Genomic DNA, 20,736 nt, shown 5'->3' on the forward strand with positions numbered 1-20,736 from the left:
GGCTGGGCTCTCCCATATCAATCATCAATCAAGAAAACGCTCTACAGGCTTGCCTACAAGCCATTCTGGAGAGAGCATTTTTTCAGTTGAGGTCCTCTCTACCCAAGTAATTCCAGCTTGTTTCAAGTTGACAGAAAAAAGAAACAAACAGACAAAAAAAAAAAAAATCCACTAACCAGAAAACAACTCTTAACCAAATATTATGTTACTGTGGATTACATGTGAGAAGCAAATTATTAAAATAGCACATATTAAGAACCTTAACACCTCCTGGCAATGGGCAAAGAGACACCTTGTTAGTGGTGGTGTTCTTATGTCAGTCAGGGGCAGAGCAGATGGTAGTTCTCTGTTCATCTTATTTGATGTCAAAGCTGTTTCATGCCTAGGGTGCATTTAAAACAAACAAACAAAAAAACCCTTTTTCTTTTTCTTTCTTCCTTCCTTTATTTATTTATTTCTTATTTATTTATTTATTTATTTATTTATTTATTTATTTATTTATTTATTTATTTTTGGTTTTGGCTTTTCAAGACAGGGTTTCTCTGTGTAGCCCAGGCTGTCCTGGGAACTTGCTCTGTAGACCAGCTGACATCTAATTCAGAGATCCACCTGCCTTTGCCTCCCGGGCGCTGGTATTAAAGGCATTTGGGACTCCTTGTAACAGAGGGAGCAGGGGCTATCCCTAATGCTTTGGCTGGTTTTGGGGAAGCCATTCCTTATACTGGGTTGCCTTGCCTAGCCCTAATACAAGGGGAGGAGCTTAGTCCTGCCTCAACTTGATGTGCCGTGCTTTGTTGACACCCATGGGAGGCCTGCCCTTTTCTGAACAGAAACAGAGGAGGATGCAAGGGAGTGAGGTAGGGGAGAGGGAGTGGGAGAAGAGGAGGGAGGGGAATATGCGGTTGGGATGTAAAATAAATGAATAAATTTAGTTAATAATAATAATAATAAAACCCAACAAACTTTTCTAGAAAGCCAATTTTATGACTCATTGCTAAATCACGGCCTAAAATGATGAACCTAACTTTAGTTGATATGTGAATGTAATCTATAGAATTGAGTCAAAACTGAAACCAGCAATCAGGGCTTCCGTTATCCACAAATACATGGAATATAATGTTAACAGGGCACAAAATTTTCCTTGTGCATCCTTCCTCCCAATGTTCTAGAAAACACTTGAGAAGCCCAAATTAAATTTATGATTTAATTTTGTAGATCCCAAGCTATTAAGAGTAGCTTCCATTCTTCTGGCTTTGCTAAAGTAGAGAGTCCTTCCAGCATTACAGATCTTCATCTACCTCATGGTCGGAATAAGAAAATCAATTCCTCAGAATTTCATATATTTTTCATCTTTCTGCCATCTCCACCACCCACTTTCCCTGCAGACAGAAATGAAGAACTCAATAAGGAAATAATGGAGTGTGTTGAAGTGAAATTCAATTCTCTCTGGTTCAATTCAAATAACACTCCAGTTCTTGGGTCTGAATGATGTGTTCCAACCCAGCATGTCCTCTTGATGGGTAATTCTCCTTTAAGTAGCTTCTGAGAGTTAAAAGCAACAAGCCAACAACTAAAAAAAAAACACTCTTATGAACCCATCTGTAAAGAAACATTTAAAGGGAAAACCTCTCTACTTGAAATTCTTATTCTGTTATAGCACAAGGCAAGAAGTCTGACATTGAGAGAGCCTATGATTGCAGTATGCTAAAAGCAACATAAACCAACAATTCTAGGATCTCGAAGCCTCAGCTGGCTGCTATTCACAGGATGAGTGCTTTCCTACTAACACATAATGTTCCAGGAGCCAAGAGATGAAAAGCACAGGGTCAGAAGTTTCACTGGGCAGCACTTGTATGACACCAGCTTGATTCATAGGCATAAGGACAGTCAGTGTACAGAAAAAGCTTACTAGTTTTCACTTTTCCCACGAGGTGGAACCAACTCAGCCTCGTTCGCTTGGGACTTTCATGAATGAAGTTCAGAATTGTAGGGGCTCCAAGAAGAACATATCTGGAGCCTCGAAGAAGATTAAAAATATCCCAAAGGTGTGTTGACCAAACTGGAATCTTAAGCTGATTTATTAAGCTAGAGTCACAAACCCAACCAATGAAGCTTTGTGCTGTAGAGGAGGCAAAGTAGGGTGTGTTTTCCTGACCATGATGCGACACAGTACTTGACATAAAATAGACACAGCCCAGGAAAATAGATGTAGCTCAGGATAGGCAGCACTCTGGAAATGGATTGACAAGACAGGTAAAGATGCTAGAAGGGCTTAGTCTGGGTCCTCTAGAGCAAACTTTCCCTTATTATCATGTTTATCCTCATTTCCTACTGGAAAAATCTCAGAGCCTGGGTCATTTCCCTTTCAAGTCTCAAGTACTCAAATATTCTTTGTATTTATAAGTTAAATCTCCTTCACCTGTCAAGACCCATCTGGACCTTCGGTCTTGATTTTCATTTCTGATAAGGTTTCCTCAGTCTCTGGTGACCAAGCCTGATCTCCATTCTTCCCATCTCTCAAACCTGTCATATACATGCTACCTGTCTACACGTTGTATTTGATATCCAGTGTTTGTGTTTCCACATCTATTCATCAATTCATGAATATGTGTTGAGCACCCACTACCCACTAAGCACTATCATGAGTTCTGTTAAGAAGCAATGAACAAGTCAGACATAAATCTCTGGTTCTTCTGGAGCCCGCAGGGTCCTCAAAAAAGATTATAAACATCTAAAGGGTGACTCTGTTATACATTTTAGTTATATCTTCTAAATCTTATATCTATATCTTTTTGTCTATATATGACAAAAGCTATCATCGCACAACTAGTCTGTTTATGATTATTTAACTTGATTACATGAAATATTTGTCAGTAAATTTGTTCACCTTGGGAAATAATAATGAGGCAGACAACGTTGCAGAATTACTCTATAGTTCAGTTAAAATGTGATGATAGAAGTATCAATTCCTTGCTGTGGTTCTGGATATGATATGGGTATGAAAACTAAAGGGAGGAATAGAGCTGCAAATTGAAAATGCTCCTTGCATTTGGTTTCTTTGCTTAGCTTAGTGGGGTCATTAGCATGAGGAAGGCCTAAGTTCACATTGGTTTACTTTTATGACCTTCAATTGTCAAAAATTTCAGGGGGCTCTCAATTTGGTCACGTTTAAAATAGGGGAAATATGCTGATATCTCCTGTTTGTCTCTTGCTTACCCTTCTCCATGCCCCATGTCAGAGGATGCTGAAACCTGGGTTGCATCAATGGGTCCAAAGACTCTGGATCAGATAGAGTTCTGCCCATGGCTAGAGAAGGTAAATAGTGGGAGGACTGGTGACTTCCTTTCCCTGCTGATTCCTTCTTTAGCAGAGTGTTCTCTGGTGCCAATAAACTCTCTTTTCCTGGATGGTGGCCTTCTGGGTATAACAACTCACTGGCTTCGTTCTGCTTCTAGAGCCAGAGCACAGCGTTCCCTGTCAGTTCCAAATAACACTTCCTATGGGTCAGTAAAGCCCCCTTTAAAACTTTGTAATCATTACCCAATTGGTCTATGCCATTTTTCTTACTATCAGCATCCAAAGCAGTCATATTCACCTTGGATAATGTGAACATAAAGTATGTTAGTGATTAAGTACCATTTCTACTGTGAAGTAAGGACTAAGTAAGTTTAAATATAGCCATCTAGTGTTTCTTTCTGGTTTCCTTAAGTCATGGTGCTAAGCAACAATAACATAATCTCTGTTATGCAACTTTTAATAGTTTGATCAACGTATCCTTTAAGGGTGCTTTATAATTATAAAGAAAAATAATTTTGTTTATATAAACAGGCATTTTTAAATAAAATTAAGAAATTGTATCTTCTAAAAGTCACAGCAGAATAAAATGAAGTGTACTGCAGCTGTAATTAAAGTTGCAACTAGAACCAAATGTGTCCACTATAATGATCTGCTTTTCCTTCTCAGCAACACGCTTATACTTGGACAAGGAAACTACATGGACAGATAGAAGAGAAATTAGTTGTGAGAGAGATCAGATCTATTTGAATAGATAGCATGTGTGTGGACGAAATGTTGATTACAACTTATTTCAAAAATGATCATTAATATTTTGAACTCAAGTTTCTTATAAATCTTATCAGAAGGGAAATGTGTTAGCTGTTTATCCACTATTATAAAATAAAAATACATAAACAGCTTTAGAGAGGAAAGATTCATTGTAGCTCACAGTCAGCAGTTTCTTTTGGTGTTAAGCCCATGTTAAGGCAGGAACATTATAGAAGGGTGTGGTGGTGGTAGCGACCTAATTACCATGGTAGCCAAGAAAAAACAGGAACAGAAAAGGTCAGGGCCAAATTAAGGCAGATCCTTTAAAGACTCATCCTCAGTAACTTACTTCCCCTTCCTCCTAATGGCACATTGATAAGGCTGGTATCCCCATAATCTGTCATCTCTCAATAGCACCATCAGCTGGTGATGATCTTTCAATGCCTTAGTTCCTTTGGGAGACATTTCACATCCAATTCACAACACTCTGGCCCACAAAAGCTTTCTGTTCAAATGGTAATACACAACGCATTTAGTGTATGACCCCAAAGCTGTAATACACTTGACTATTCCAACAGTGTTCAAAAGTTTAGGACCAGACTTTCTTCTAAGACTTAAGGAAAACTGTTAGCTGTTAAGCATCTATAATATTTAAGAAAGTTATATATTTTCAAGATATAATAGCATGGAATAAACATTTCTATTTCAAACTTGTCCCAGGATCTTTGTGGCTTAGCTTGGCATAGGAACAACACAGCTACTTGTAAATAGATGGATGCCTCACACTAATCAGGAACTGTCAAGCATGTGGGGAGTGCCCGGCATACACCATTTTCTATCTGACCAATTTATAGGTTCTTACAAAATCCGAAAAGAAATAAGACTCCATTCTTGACAAATTAGTCCATAGTAGATACTCTGATTATTTTAACATGTCAACAGTTAGGATAAATTTAATTCAATATAACTTGGGTTCTAGAGCTGAGTTAATGCAGAAATTCATAATAAAATTTAAAATGTCTCCAGCCCATATTTAAAGGAGAAAGTGTTATTCTTCAGCAATTCTTGTTTCTCAGCCAGCAAAGGAGAACTATCAGACCCCATATTCTTCTAGATGCATTTTTTGAGGTTTTGTCCAGTGATCAGTAATTGCACAATTTTAAAGCAAAATTATGGTCAAGTTGTAAGAAAGCACACATCAGGCACAAGACAGTGATGGTTAAATGCATATGTTTAAATAGAACATGAGACTGAAGTCCCACGGGTTGTATGCTAGTGTGGACTGGATTATTAATTAGTGTGATATTAGATGAGGCATAATTCATCTTTGGGCCTTAGTTTAATTTTCAAACCTGGAAAGAGAAACCAACCAGCCATCGTTGTGTTCCTTTCAAAGTTCTCCTATGTTACCGCTTCTGCTCTGGCAATCGAATGGCCTGCTAAATTTACTTCTGTGGCATGGTAAGCTGATCATTGTAGATTTTTAGGAATCTAATTCTTTATCTTTATGGATTAAGGGATTAGGTTGCCTTCTCTACCACATTTCTTCCTAGTGTACCATTGTGTCTTTTTATTAATTCTCTGGAATTTCAGAACAGTATCATCTATCAAGAATCATGTTTGTCTTACCTGAACTTGGTTCTGAGGGGTAAGTTTAGCTTAGATTATAAAGAGAGAACCCTGGGTTCCCATCTTGCTAAAGGCACGCAGGCTGTCTGTCCCAGGTTCACTGGGTAGGTGCGAGCTGCATGCTGTTCCTTCATCCTGCATGGAGCCTATGCTGTGGTGAGTCTTCGGAAATATTCTGCATAAAACTGCTCATCCCTCAGAGACAAATTATTGAGTTGCCTATTTTCCATCATATCAAAAGCCTATTGGAAAGCTTTACAGCTGAAATTCACTCAGTTAAGTCAGATCTTAATAATAAAACTTTCCAACATTTATAATAGTATTAGGAGGGCAATGGCTTTTAAAGATAATAATAAATCTCTGGTGGAGAACTAATAAAGATGTAGGCCACACTATGCTCCTCCCAGGATAGTGATCCTACTGAGTAAGTACTTGGTGTGAAATGTGGACATCGGTGTTTAGTATTCCTCTGATTTTCTTTTGTTGTTCACTGTTTTATATGAGCTAGAGAGCTAGAAATATAGTACATGCTTTCCAGAAAAAGAATCACATTTGGTAAAAAGTTCCCTAAAATATTTCTAGTAGATCAAATGGATTGACATTTGACTGAAAGGGTGGATGGTTGCTTTAGTTACTTCCTTTTGTCACTGTAACCAGACACTTGACATAAAGCAATTTGAGGGGAAAGGTTCATTTTGGCTCACGGAAAGAGAAAAGAAATTCATTATGGTGGATAAGGCATGGAAACGGTCAAAAGAAGAGAGAGGGGGCCGGGATCAGCCACCTTTCTCCTTTCCTTTCCAGGATCTCATCCCATAGGTGATACTGTTCCTTTTCACAGCGGATCTTCCTCTTCATCTTCACCCTTTACAGACACACTCAATCAAGTTGAAAATCAAAATTAACCAATTACAACATTTTCAAATAAAAATGTATTAAGCCGGGTGGTGGTGGCAAAGGCCTTTAATCCCAGCACTCAGGAGGCAGAGCTAGGCAGATTCCTGTGGGTTTGAGGCCAGCCCATTCTACAGAATGAGATCCAGGACAAGTACCAAAACTACCCAGAGAAACCCTGTCTTGAAACCCCCCCCAAAATGTATTGAAAGTTCTAAGTAACCCTATAATTTCATAATAGTGTTATAATCACATCATTGATCTCAATCAAGGACAACAAGATTTAGGTCTGGTAAAACCTGTAATATATTGTGAAATGTGATATTTTACAATATTAACTTTTATGAGAAAAACCAGATTGAGAACCTGGGTTTTGAATCAGATAGCTCTGAGCTTTAAAGCCTAGACCAAATCATCCTAGTCAGTATCTTTAAGCAAAATACTTACCCTTTCTTGATGGTAAAATGAAGTTGTAACATAACCTTTCAAAATTATTGACGATTAAATGGAATAATCTAGACAAAGTGCCTACCATGGCATTGGTATTTTTAAAGGATAGCAATTGTGAATAGTGTTTGTTATGGAAAGAAATCAACATCATTTTATATTCACTTGGAGGCCATTTCTTTTTTAAAAGACATTTTACTTATATTGATTATGTATAATGTTAGAAACTTCATGAGCAAGAACGAGTTAAAATAATTTTCCTTTTAATTTCAAAGAAATCAATAGCGCCATGGGGATATTTAACTTCTAAAGGGAACCTGAGAGAATCAATAGTATTTCATGGCATGGATTCGATACAAGGTTGGAATCAAAGCCAGCTTACTATGTCCAGCCAGGCAGAGGTAATAGTGCCCAGGCCAAAATATCTCCCACTCAGTTAGATACACTCCCAATTGTGTTTCAGGTTAGACACCCATGTACAGCATCAGATTGTAGATTTGAGTCAGGCTTGTGTGAGGGAGGCATCGAATTCTAAGGAGGTGTCCTTAATCCTTATTCTGAGGCTCAGTAACTTCAGTTTTGAGCATGAATCTTAACTGGGATGTCATGAAAATGATGCCAATAAAATGTCTGTTGTGATTTCTTATACAGCTAATAGCATCATTATTATAGCTTAGCACTTGGCTACTTTTAACAGAAGGCTTAAACAACAGAGCTGATGTGAAATATGGAATGATAACAGCAAATGAATAATATATAAATTAGATCTTTACAAATGACAAAGTGAATACTATTAAGCTTTAGAGCAGAAAAATCTCAGAATCTGAGTAGTGATATAAGACAGTGCAAAGAAAAGTGTATCCAAGGCAAAACGTAAGTGCTCTTATCCCATTCATTCCTTTATGGATCTGTGTGGTCCTTGGGGAGTTATTTACCATCCCTGGGCCTTAGATCTTTCAGCCCCCCCACACTAATATGGTGAGATGCTCATGTCACACACTGTGTTATTATCTAGTGGTCTCTTCTTCTGTTAACTATTTTCAGACTTATTTTTTTAAAGATTTATTTATTTGTTTTGTGTGTATGTATGTGTGCCTTGAGTGTATGTCTGTGTACCAGGTGCATGTAGGTAGAAGTTAGAAGAAAGTGTCAGATACCTTGGAAATAGAGTGACAGATGGTTGTGAGAACCAGATGTGGGTCCTAGGAACTCAACACCAGTCCTCTGGAAGTCCTCTGGAAGTGCTCTTACAGGTTGAGCCATCTCTCCAGCCCTCTTAAAACATTTTAATACTGACCCATAACCTCAGATTCAAATGTAAGTGAAAAAGGCTTTCTTCTTTTTCTGGTTCTCAACAAGAACCACAATATTCTAACTTTGAGTAATCTCTTGATTTTAGGGCTTTAGTGGCTGTTAAATTACAAAGATCTCCAGGAATGGGTACATTTTATACTATACATTTACACTTTGGTAAAAATATAAAAGAGTAGAAGCATAACACTTATTGTTATAGTCACCCTGATGTCTCAGCTGTTCCATCAATGACCATTTTTCTCTCTCTTTTTTTTTTTTTTTTTTTTGGTTTTTCAAGACAGGGTTTCTCTGTGTAGCTTTGCGCCTTTCCTGGAACTCACTTGGTAGCCCAGGCTGGCCTCGAACTCACAGAGATCCGCCTGGCTCTGCCTCCCGAGTGCTGGGATTAAAGGCGTGCGCCACCACCGCCCGGCTCATTTTTCTCTTTTTTTGCCACTTAAACTTCCTGATTTTTTACAGGGAACAACTATGCCTAGAATATAGATATTTCTAACTTACCTTGAAACAGGTGTTGTCATAAAATTGACAGTAAAAATGTCAGAATATAAGCACTGGAATTGGGCATTGCTCTTCAAGTTGCATTTCATTCTTGACTAGACTGTAGATATAATAGCAGGAGCTCCAGCAGCCATTTGGTACTCCAACATAAGACTGACAGATAGCATCTTGATTTCAAGCAAAAGCAAAGTGCTCTGACTTTAGAGAGATGTTCAACTCCAGCTCATTTTATTTTCCTTTAGCAGACTCCCGGCAGAATTAACTTTCCAAAGATCTTTAGTGGTTCTAGGTTCTCAAACTCAATTATAAGGAGTCATTTCACAAAGAAATGGTAGTAAAAAACAGTGATCTCAATTAGCAAACTTTGATCTCAACACCCACACCATGGTGTGTGCACACAAGTGTATATGATATACACAATAAATAAATGTTAGAAAGATATACATTTTTATATATGTCTTAATTTTCAGAAGTCCTTCTGGTAGTTAGCTGTCATGATGAAACATTGATTATTACCATTCATTTTGTTATTAACTGTGGTGGTTTGAATGAGAATGGCCTTCACAAGCTCACATATTTGAATGCTTGTTTCCCAGTTAGTGGAACTGTTTGAGAAGTATTGAAAAGGTTAGGTGTGGCCTTGTTGGAGTAGATGTGGTCTTATTGGAGGAAGTCCATCATGTAGGCTTTGAGGTTTCAAAAACCTATGCATGGCCAAGCATGGTGCTTTTTTCTCTTTTTTTTTTTTTTTTTTTGCTGCTTGCAGATCAGGATATAAAGCTCTCAGCTACCGCTCCAACACAATGTTGTAGTGGGTAGCCGTTCCAGCTTTGACCTGGAAGTGCCACCCCCCATTGAGGCTTCAGCAACTGTCATGCCTACAAGGTGGAGCCGAGAGAGGACCCCTGAAGATCTGAGGTCTGGATGGGCTGGCTCTCTTGGTTCCTGGATCCTGGATGCTGGAGGTAGACTGAGCAGAGTTCTCCAGAGAACACCACTGAACTGCGCTTCACCTTTCTCAGACCCTGTTACCTATCTCTTCACTTGTAAGTTACCCCACAAAACAAACCTCCCTTTTAACTATGAGGAGGAGTTGCCTTAATATTTAAACCAATATCTGGTGCTCAACGTGGGGCAAGAGTTTCCACCTAAAACCTGAGAAAAAAAGATTCTAAAATGGAGCTAAAAACAGCTTCCTAGTTGTCTCTCTCAAGTTAGTGGCAGCCTGCAGGTTTGAGCTACTATGGTGAGTTTCTGGTATAAACTCTTGACTTGCAGTATGGCAGGAATGAGGCATCTACAAGTGGCACATTATGCTGTGTGGTGGATTTAGCCTTTGCTAGTACAAAAAAAAAAAAGAGGTTTCTGGGCTACACGCTGCTTTGATAGAAGCATAGACCCACGATAGCTCGCAGAGCTGGCGGTAAACGTACCACTACCATGTTGGGAAGCTGAGGTGGGCGGACCCACAGGGGCCATTTCGGTCATACAAATACTGCAGTTTAAAGCAATAGGTTCACAATAAGACAGATTCAGATGGAATAATTTACAATGTGTGTAAATTGTATGTAGGCTTGAAAGAGAGAATATATATATATATACATATATGTATATATATATATATATACAGTTATATGCAGTTATATAAAGAAATCAATAGTTTTAAAAAAATAAAGTTTTTAAAGAGACAGTAAAGGTAGTATAAAAAGTAAGCCCCATAAAGATGGATATTACACAGAGAATCTGGATTGTGTTGTCTTTGGGAATTTTAACTACAAAAAAAAAATTGATTGTAAAAGCTGTTGAGTTAAGCCAGTATGTATATTTTAAAGATACCTTGACTTCAAAATTTGGATCTAAGGATATGTTGCTTTGGAAAGGAGGCTCTGCTTTTGTTTCCACAGAAAGCCAGAGGCTATGGATTTGTTCCAGATTAAGATACATCAGGTTTGACCAGCCAAGACCCCCTGAAAGGTCTCTGCTGACACCATGGCCCAGATGATCCAACATCCAGAACAGTTTCAAGGCAACTGGCTCAGACAATACAGCCTCACGGACTACCCTATAATCCTAAAATTTTCTTTGTGTCCCCATAAGATACAGCACCCCCATCCAGCAGGAAGTAGTAAGAGAAGCTACACCCAAATTCCCAAATATACCAAGCTGGCTTTGGAGATGGAATTGGCTCACATCTTCTCTAAAGTCAGACATATTGCTAAAAGAAAAGATTAAGAGATTCTTGTGTCCCATATCAGAAGAGCCCTCTGGTGTGGGACAGAGAAAAACCAATATTTTTATTTAAAAATGCAATCTCTTTCTAAAGAAAAAAAGGGGATATGATATAGATATGATAGGATGAAAGGGTAGATTAATAAACCTACTTTTAAAGAGCAACAACTTGTTTAAAATGTTTTACATTGGTATAGATTTTAGTTTATTGATACAAATTTAAAGTTAATTTTGTTATACTATGTGTATATTTCTACTCTTGTTTAAGGTATTATGTGTGTACAGCTCATTTAAAATTGTAATGGAGCCAGGCGGTGGTGGCACACACCTTTAATCCCATCACTCGGGAGGCAGAGGCAGGCGGATCTCTGTGAGTTTGAGACTAGCCTGGTCTACAGAGCAAGATCCAGGAAAGGCACAAAGCTACACAGAGAAACCTTGTCTCAAAAAACCAAAAAAAAAAAAGTAATGGATAATTAAAAATATATTAATAATTAGTCATCTATGATAATCATACTTGTAGCCATGTTAATTAAGTTTTCTAGGTATACGTAGATATATTTCAGATAGATAGGTAATCTTCAAACACTTCAAAGACCTACAGAATATGGCATTTTAAATGTTTTAAAAAATTTAGACTTTCTGGACAATGAGACATGTCTGCTCCTGGCAGCACCGATTTACTTCAGAGAGGAGGATGGGCACCAAAGACACTCCATATGGAATTTATCTTCTTCTTGGCAAAAGTAGCCATTTGGGCAAGAAACTGTTCTTGCCTGGACTGCTTGATGGACTGGACATGCAGGACCCATAGGAAGGTGACCACTGAACTTTGCTTGGCAAAATGGTCCTTCAGGTTCCTGCTTTGCAGAGGAAACTGCCAGACATTCTACAGGACACAGAGAGAAGTGACTGAGACTCTAAACCTGTGGGCTGAAGACAGATGCCCCAACTTTACAGAGGAACATTAGGTAACTGTCCAGACTGCCAGCTGTCTCTGTCTACTCTTGCAAGACTCCCGAAAGTTGCTTGCATCCTTCTCCCATTTCTCAGGTAATATTATATCCTTCTGAGGTCTTTGGTGTAGCTGAAGACTAGATAGTTATAATTTCCTCAGTTATGATAAAAGATATGTTAGATATAAAACCTTAGATTCACAAATATAGGATAGATAGGGTATCTTCTTTAATATCGTAACTGTAATTCTTGCTTGATAATTGTTTTGTTATATGTAATTTTACTATATTAAAGTTAAAACCTTCCTTTTTGAAAAAAAAAAAGAAAAAGGGGAAGTGATGTGGGTGATTGATTGATAAATAAAATGCTGATTTGCCGGTAGCCAGGCAGGAAGTATAGGCGGGACTAGCAGAGAGGAGAATTGGGAGAACAGGAAGGCAGAGTGGGAGGAGATGCCAGCCTGCCGGCCAGGGAGCAGCATGTAAAGGCAGCAGGTAAAGCCATGGAACATGTGCCGATATATAGATTAACGGAAATGGGCTGAATATAAGTGTAAGAGCTCGATCTGAGCTAATGGCTGAGCAGTTTAATTAATATGAGCTTCTAAGTGATTATTTTATAAGCAGTTGTGGGGGCTGTGGGGCTGGACAGGACTGGAGAAAACTCCAGCTACACAATGTCTGTCTGCTTCCTGCCATAATAGTCATGGACTAACCGTATGAAACTGTAAGCAAGTCACCAATTAAATGCTTCCTTCTACAAGAATTGCATTGATTGTAGTGTTTCTTCACAGCAAGCAATAGAACAATGATTAAGACAATAATTAAAATTTTTTCACTACATGTTATTGTTTTTTGTTTGTTTGTTTTGAGTGTGTGTGTGTGTGTGTGTGTGTGTGTATGTGTGTGTGTGAATTCAAGAGAACCCCAAACCACATTTGAAAGTCACAGGATAACTTGCTTTGAGCCAGTTCTTTCCATCTGCTGTGTGGGTTCCAAGGATTGAACTTAGGTCATCAGGCTTGGCAGGAGACACCTTTACACACTGTTCCTGTTTTTAATTTTCAGGTTAATTTTCTCTAGTCATCAAATAACTCATCTAAGAGGTGATCATTTAAAAATGTTCTTTCGAGTTGTTGTAAAAGTATTCACCTAGGTGATGCCACATTGCATTCTCATTAATCAGAGATTGGAAGACAGATTTCTGAGAAACACAAAAAATAAAAGAAACCAGTATTTTTACTAGATCAGGTATACACTGCATCATCTCAATACTGAGAGTTTAGAGGAAAAATTTTGAGGTTTGTGTCTTTGAACAAAGTCTTTCATATAAATCCTTTAAAAGCAGTGTTGCCGGAATTACAGCAAAGGAATTACTTGCTTAAGACCTTCTGTGGATGATGTTGGAAATATGGATCCCCACTAGAATCTCTGGCATGGGGCCTGAGAATATGAAGGATAATTTTTACCCCGAAAAGATGTTCCCAGCACGTTTTAGTTCCAGAATGTCCTTTCTGCTGATCAGTCTAACGAGACGAAGTTCAAAGCTGATTAAAATTAACCTTTGCCTGACTGCATGAGAATATCATGAGGGTTTCTTCTTTTCCTCTGCCTCTTGTGTAGTGTATCTGACCTCATGGACAGGTGGGGGTCACAGCTAGATGATGAACTTGTACTCTGAAGGGGAGAAGACTTGCCTCAGGGAAGGACGACACACGAGTCACACATACTAGAAGTTGACAAGAGAGAGGAAATGTAACTAACGAACAGATCAGAGACCCGAAAACCATGTTATGAACCGGTCCAGGAAGAGAGCAATGGCTCTATAAAGAAAGAGGGCTGCACGTTAAAGACAGGACCGGGTAACTTAATCGAGGTCTCCCATCTCATTCCGTGAAGGCAGGCGCTCGCTCCTGGGCTCTGGTGATGAATGTGTTCATTTTGTGTGACTTGCTTTGGGTAAATAACCCAGTGCCCTATCCGCTCCGTAGCCCTCAGGTGGTGTGTGTGTGTGTGCCGGGAGGAATCGGGGAGGGGCTGCCCGACGCGAGCGCCCCTGGCACTTCCTAGGAGACTCACAGCCCTTTCCCTGCAGCTGTCACTAGAAGACTCCTGAGCTCCTCTCTGGAAGAAGAAGAAAGCCGCCCATCCGAACCCGCGGTCCCTTCCATCCCTCATTCGCTCTCCGCAAACCGCTCCTCCTTCCTAGCCTTGCCATTGTGCTCTGCCGCCTGCACAAGACCTTCACCTCCTTTGTAGTGAGTGGGAAGATTTGCTTGCGGCTATCCGAACCTCCCGCTGCAATGGAGCTGTATGGAAAGGTAAACACAGAGGAATGCCTTCCCGGGATCGGCCAGAAATCTAGGTTTTGTGGACTTGTGTGTGTGTGTGTGTGTGTGTGTGTGTGTGTGTGTGTGTGTGTGTGTTCGCGCTTGCTTGCTTGAAGATCTACTCAATGCAGCCGTGCCGATGAACCGCTTTTCTTAACATGCGTGCCATTCGTCGTCGTTTTCCCGCGTGATTGTTGAATCAGACTGTAAAACTACTCCGCTCTGGGTATGTGTCAACTTTTCGGGTTCAGGATAGAGGAAGGTAAACGCCCGTTTGCATTGGAAATTAGAACAAAGTGCTGCGTTTCCTAGCCAGAGAGACGCAGTCTGGCTTCCAAACGCGATACTGAGGAGAGAAGGTCCCTGTTTGGGATGAACTGGTGTCATTTTCGCCAGTGCTCTGAGGAAATGGTCGGGCAGGCTGAGAGAGATAACAACCGGTGTAACTGGAAAGGAGAAGTGAGGCTCCGCTGCCCAGTGCAGCTGGAGAGACAACCCCGAGGGAAGCCCGCTGGATCTCTGGGAGTTGTAGTTCACGGTTCTCCCGTTCGCACAGATGCCTCTTAAGATTAGACTACAACTCCCAGAAGCGCACGGGGTTCATGGCCAGTACGCCTGTGCCGAGTCAGGAGCGGACAGCTCCGGTGCTGATGTTGGAGCGGGCTACAGAGCCCCACGCATTTCGAGTGTTGCCGGGAGCGCGCTCGCGGGCTGTGCACGCTTGACCAGACGCCCCGACCAGCGCTGTCCTGACAAGAGAGAAAGGACATTTGCCTACAATGAGACACGAGGCGCCCATGCAGGTGGGTCTACAAAGAAAGAGTGGTCTCGGGAGAAACAGAGAGAGGGTTTCTCCAGTCGCTCAGGGGATGCCTTGGTGAAATATAGATAGGGTTGTTCAGTATCTTTTAGGGTTCCGTAAGGAGACTGAGTGTGGAAAAGGAAAACCCAAGCTAATAAAGTCAGGACAGACCATCTCTTGTTGGATTTGATGTACTTGGCTTCCTAGGTTCGTGATAGTGGTGTAAACTGGGGATTTTTCAGTCACATGAATTAGCAGAGACATGTTAAGAAAGAGAAGCCAATGCCAGTGTCTCCGAAGTCTTTTTTTTTTTTTTTTTTTTTTTGGTAATTAGGGTCCCAGTATCAAAGGAAAAGAGCAAACATATTTACGCGTTTATCTCAGAGCTCTGCCACCCTTGATATATGCCTACTCAACTGACTGGCTCAGTTTCCAGGACCCTCTTTTCCCCAGCATTCCTGTGTGAGGTAGCCATTCACTGTACTATCAATTTCCCCCTTTTAATCACATCCTTGGGCTTACTCCCTTCAGAAACGAAAAGTACCCCTGTTGGAGCTACTCACCAAGTTAAGCTTTTAAGTAAAGACCAATGTTGTTTCTTCTTTCTGTGTACAACTGGTTAATTAATGCTAAACATAAGTCTATGTTCATTAACCAAGCAGAGTGAGCCTATTGCATAACAGAAAGGCATTTTATGAATGGGTTGAGAGAAGAGATCACTCCATTTGGAATGTGTTGCCTCCCTTCAGAACTCATCTCTGTTGGCAAACTCAGTAACATAAATATTTGACAACCAGTCTCAAATGTTTCCCATAGTTTCTTCATAAATCAAGGACTTTATACATCTGCTTTGATTTACTTTTCATTTATTTTATGTTACATATATTAAGGAATCCTAACTGGACTTTTCAATGAAAGCATTATAGCATTTAAGTATTTGCTGGAGTATTATATAATGGAAGACCTCAAATTACCTTATGAGTTATTAAAACTTGATTTGTGCCTGGGAATAGTAGACCCTTTGTGTGACATCTGATATTTCTGTTTGTGATTTAGCTTTTTATTATAGACCTGATGCAAAATGTGTGTGGACAGACAATAAAGGCTGTTGTAATCAAGATATATTAGCTTATGATAATTTCCCTCATTGGAGATGTTGCTAAGAGCCAACTAGCTGAATTAATAATATCTGATGATAGATAAATATTGTCACTTGTCTTTAAAACTGGGTTGTCATTCTTCACTTTGTATATTTATATCAAAATATTATGTGCTGACCCTAAACGTATGGTTTTCCAAAATTTAAAAACACAAAAAATAATAATGTAAATTAGAATTTAAAGTTGACTTCATTTTGATATACTGAAATCTTTCTGTCAAATGACAAGTAAAATAGCTATTGTATATTGATTTTATTTTTCCATGTTGCTTGGACTATTCAGAAAGGTAATGAAATGTTATAGCACTGTATGAAATTAATGCTTTAGGACATATTTTACATTATTGTGTGTATGTCCATCAGATAATACTAGGTATTGTAAACCTGTATTTCAATGAAAACTGTAATGGTGAATTAATGTAAAAATTAGGTACTATGGAATCAATTTTCTGATGGATACAGATGCTTTCCTATTTGTGGTGTGTTTCAATTCACTGGGTTATATTTTTGGAATTTAAAATATAACCTCCCCAAAGCTAGTGTGAATTTATGCATTTTAAGAATTCAGACTTGTTAAAAGTGTATTTAATTCAAGCACACACATTGATTCATTCTAATAGATTATTGTTAGAGCGACTTCTATCATTTTCAGGTTTTTTAAAATTATATAATAATTAAGAGTATAAACAATTTAGATTTTCTTAAGCAGCAATTAATGTTTTGGGATCCCTTTTTCTAAACTAGAACCATATTCCATGTGACTTTGAAACACAAAGATGCAACATTAGAAATAGTGGATGTTCCTTTTATTCCTTTTAAAGATTAAACTGTCCCATCACTTTAAGCATATGCCCCAAATATTTCTTTACTTACATATACAAAGGATGAGTCACAAGGAAAGCTTCACTTTATATTCCCTTATCTCAGATATTTTTTCCTCCTTTTTTTTGGAGTATTTAGTTCAGTTGCTGATATGAAACAAAGTGAGCTTTTAGTTTATTGGCTAGCTTCCTAAATAGCATTTTTTTTTTCTGAAATAAAATTATTTGGAAAAATACACGATATCCATTAAAAAGCATTTGATGTTCTTATATAGATGGCTTTGTGTTCAGTTCATTGTAGTTGTTTCTGCAAAACATTTTCCTCCAAGTTGATAGAAAATAAGACAATACTTGTTTCTTCCAGTGACTATGACAATGATTACTAATAATAGTCTTGGATGCTTATGTTTTCTTTCTAATTAGTTAATCAAGGATAGCATTTGGTAAGCATGGTAAGTTGAGAACATTAGTGTGGGTGGTAGTCATTTCAGTCTTCTTATTCAGCATATCAATAAATCCTAGGGGCCCAGTGACACAGGGAACAGTAACACTCATCATTGGGGGCAAGACTTTGAAAGCAAATATAATACAGGAGCTGACTGAAAAAATAACCCCAGTCCACCCAGTGCTGGCCTATGCCAACCACTGTGCTTTGCATTCAGATGTCACTGTACTTGTATATATGTATAAAACCCTTATATACACAGCTATATATGGGCTAAAGTAGTTATAAATAAGTCACCATTACCTACTTAAAAGCAAGGTAACTAGAGCTTATTAATATTAAATAACTTCTCTAATATGGAATAGTTAAAATTCTGACAGATCACTATGTTTAGAAAACTCATGTCCTTTCTTCTGTTATTTTGATTTCTCCAGAAGGCATAAATGGGCAGTGTAAAGAATGAGGACCCAATAGATAAATATTACTCATTCATTTGGTTGAGAAGAAAGAAAAATATATTCATCCTATTTTATGTTTACAAAATAATCTTGCATAAACTAAACTAAATACTTGGGAAGGGTCATTGTGTTGTAAGTATCTTCTTTGTTATTTCTTGTAGTTTTGTTTACTCTCTTATGGGACTAAAGAGAGATCCATTGTCTCTCACATTTAATATTTAGTTTAGTTTTTAGGTTTATCTGATAAAAGCAGAGCCTTCTTATCAATAAGGGAACGTAAAACAAAAATGCATGCTGAGGGACTGGAACAGACTGGAAAAAATGCCTAAAGACAAGTGGAAGTGAGAAAACAATGTCGACACAGACCAGAGATGACTCTGAGGTGAATGTAGAAAGGCAGATGTTCAATTCAGGCCTGTTATACATAAACCAAGTGATAGAAAATTACTTTATAAGTATTACTGTTGCATTGGTGATAGAAAGGTTATGCATTCCTACATTTTATTATGTGTGAATGCCTGACTTTTCTCCTCTACGATCATGATTGTCTTTTGTGCAATGGACAATTAGTCCCCATCCTTCACAGATTTCTTGCTAATGTTGGTGGGGCAGCTTCCCTATTTCTTTTTTACTTGTTTCTTGGGTGTCATCTGTACAAAAGCAGCGAGCAAAGAGTATTGACATAAACAGCAAATGGACTTTGGTGCTACAAGGATGGGTTCCCATCTCTACTCTTTTAAGTTCAAGAACTTGGATTTATTATGAAGTCACTTCTCAGATGAGGACTGAGTGCTGCATCAAGTAAAGGGTATAGATATAAGTATTTAGAAGGAAGTGTGATAGTATCTCTACTTAGTAAAATAATAGGAGACTCACTCCTAGGTTCGTGGCCAGATGTATTAGTCATGAGTTTTCTCCTGTGGAATAAGCCTTAAAGCCAAAAAGGAAAGAAAGAAGGAAGAAAGAAAGAAAGAAAGAAAGAAAGAAAGAAAGAAAGAAAGAAAGAAAGAAAGAAAAAGAAAGGAAGGAAGGAAGGAAGGAAAGAAAGAAAGAAAGAAAGAAAGAAAGAAAGAAAGAAAGAAAGAAAGAAAGAAAGAAAGAAAGAAAGGAAGGAAGAAAGAGCAGTTGGTTACATCCATAACAGTTGTACCATTATTATAGTCATGGTCAAAGGCATATCTTGCTAGACCAGTTTTGTGGTTTGTAGGATTTGCAGATTTATAAGACTGGTGATGACTTTTCTCCTCCAGTAGCCTGAAGAGCATCTTCAAGTATAATCAAAGCTAGCAAGCAAGAGGTAGCTTCCAGTCAGTACTATCTTGATTCTTCTAAGTCCTGTGGCTAAAATGTGGTGTCCTCAGCAACAGTGGTCTTATCATCAAGTTCTTATAGACAGTGAAGAGCAATGCCAATAGCCTCCATTGTTTCAAGGGTTCCTAGGACCACCCACACGACCAATAACTCGAAGGGATGTACCTCATACCTGTATATTGCCACTTTGAACCTCAGTAATGACCCAGATCTCACTAAGTAACCCAAGCAAGCCTTGGACTTGAAGCAGTTCTTCATCAGCCTTTCAATGCTGGAATTGCAGACCATGGTCTTAGCTTTGCTTGTCATTCTTAATGCATAGTTCTCAGTATTATTGATGTTTGCTCACAACAGCCCATTGCCTTCAGCTTTTTCTCTTATTTTGTGTTTTATTGATTTTGGCTTTTAAAAAACTCATGTTCCTTGTACTTATATTAGTAGAAAATTATCTTTTTAGGGTAGAATTGACATCACTGATTTTGATTATTTCTTTTCTGCTGGTAAATATAAGCATTTAAATGACAAAACTCCCTCTAAGGATTGCTCTTAGCTGACTCATAAGTTTATGAATGCATTATTTGATTGTATATCATTTCAAATTCTTTGTTCATTTCCTTAGAGTGTTCTGGCTTAATACTTGGATTTACAAATATCTTTAATTTCCACAGGTTTATGTATTTTCCAGATCTTGCATTGGTATTGATGATGCATTAAATTTCACTTATATAACATTTAGAGGACATATTCTTTAAGATTTCTTTTTTTATTAGGTCTATTTTTAGATCAGTATAAGATCTAACATGAACATTCCCTCTATCTTTATGTGGACTACAATTGTAAAATATAGTGTCTAAATGTCAATTTGGTCATCTGTGGTGTTATAAAGATCTTCTACATCCTTACTGAGTTTGACTATATTTATTATACAGTTATTAATGTTTCTCCCTTTTTTTAATTCTGGTTTTAGTTTTAATATATTCTGAACCAATATTACTAAACAGACACACATTTCTAATTGTTGTGTCCTCCTGAAGAATTTCTGTCCAATACCCTTCTTTATTTATGGTAATATACCTTATCTTAATATGTATTCTTAATACAGGTATTGTTGCTTTAATAGTACTTATATGTTATGCATGTATTTTCATACTGTTGCTTTCAACTTTTATGCTTTTATATGCACAATACATACCATATGATTAGTGTCCAGTTGGGACTTGTATTTTTATACAGTTTGAAAAATCTCTGCCTCTTAATTATTATTTTGATTCATTTCATATATTGTGGTGATTATTTTGTTGGATTTAAACCAATCATTTTGCTATTTTTTGTATACTTTGTTTTCTGTTCCTCTGCTACTCCTTTCCTACCATCATTTTATTTAAATGTTCTTATGTAT

At 38.2% G+C, this 20,736-nt stretch overlaps 1 non-coding gene across 1 annotated transcript; it reads left to right on the forward strand.

Annotated features, from left to right (window-relative positions):
• The first annotated feature begins 265 nt into the window (after positions 1–265).
• Positions 266–395, forward strand: LOC131922095 (small nucleolar RNA SNORA48). The gene has a single exon (XR_009382205.1). It is a non-coding gene; the product is annotated as a small nucleolar RNA SNORA48 (small nucleolar RNA).
• The last annotated feature ends 20,341 nt before the right edge of the window (positions 396–20,736 follow it).

This window comes from Peromyscus eremicus, chromosome 11 (assembly GCF_949786415.1).
Source record: "Peromyscus eremicus chromosome 11, PerEre_H2_v1, whole genome shotgun sequence".
Lineage (NCBI taxonomy): Eukaryota > Metazoa > Chordata > Mammalia > Rodentia > Cricetidae > Peromyscus > Peromyscus eremicus.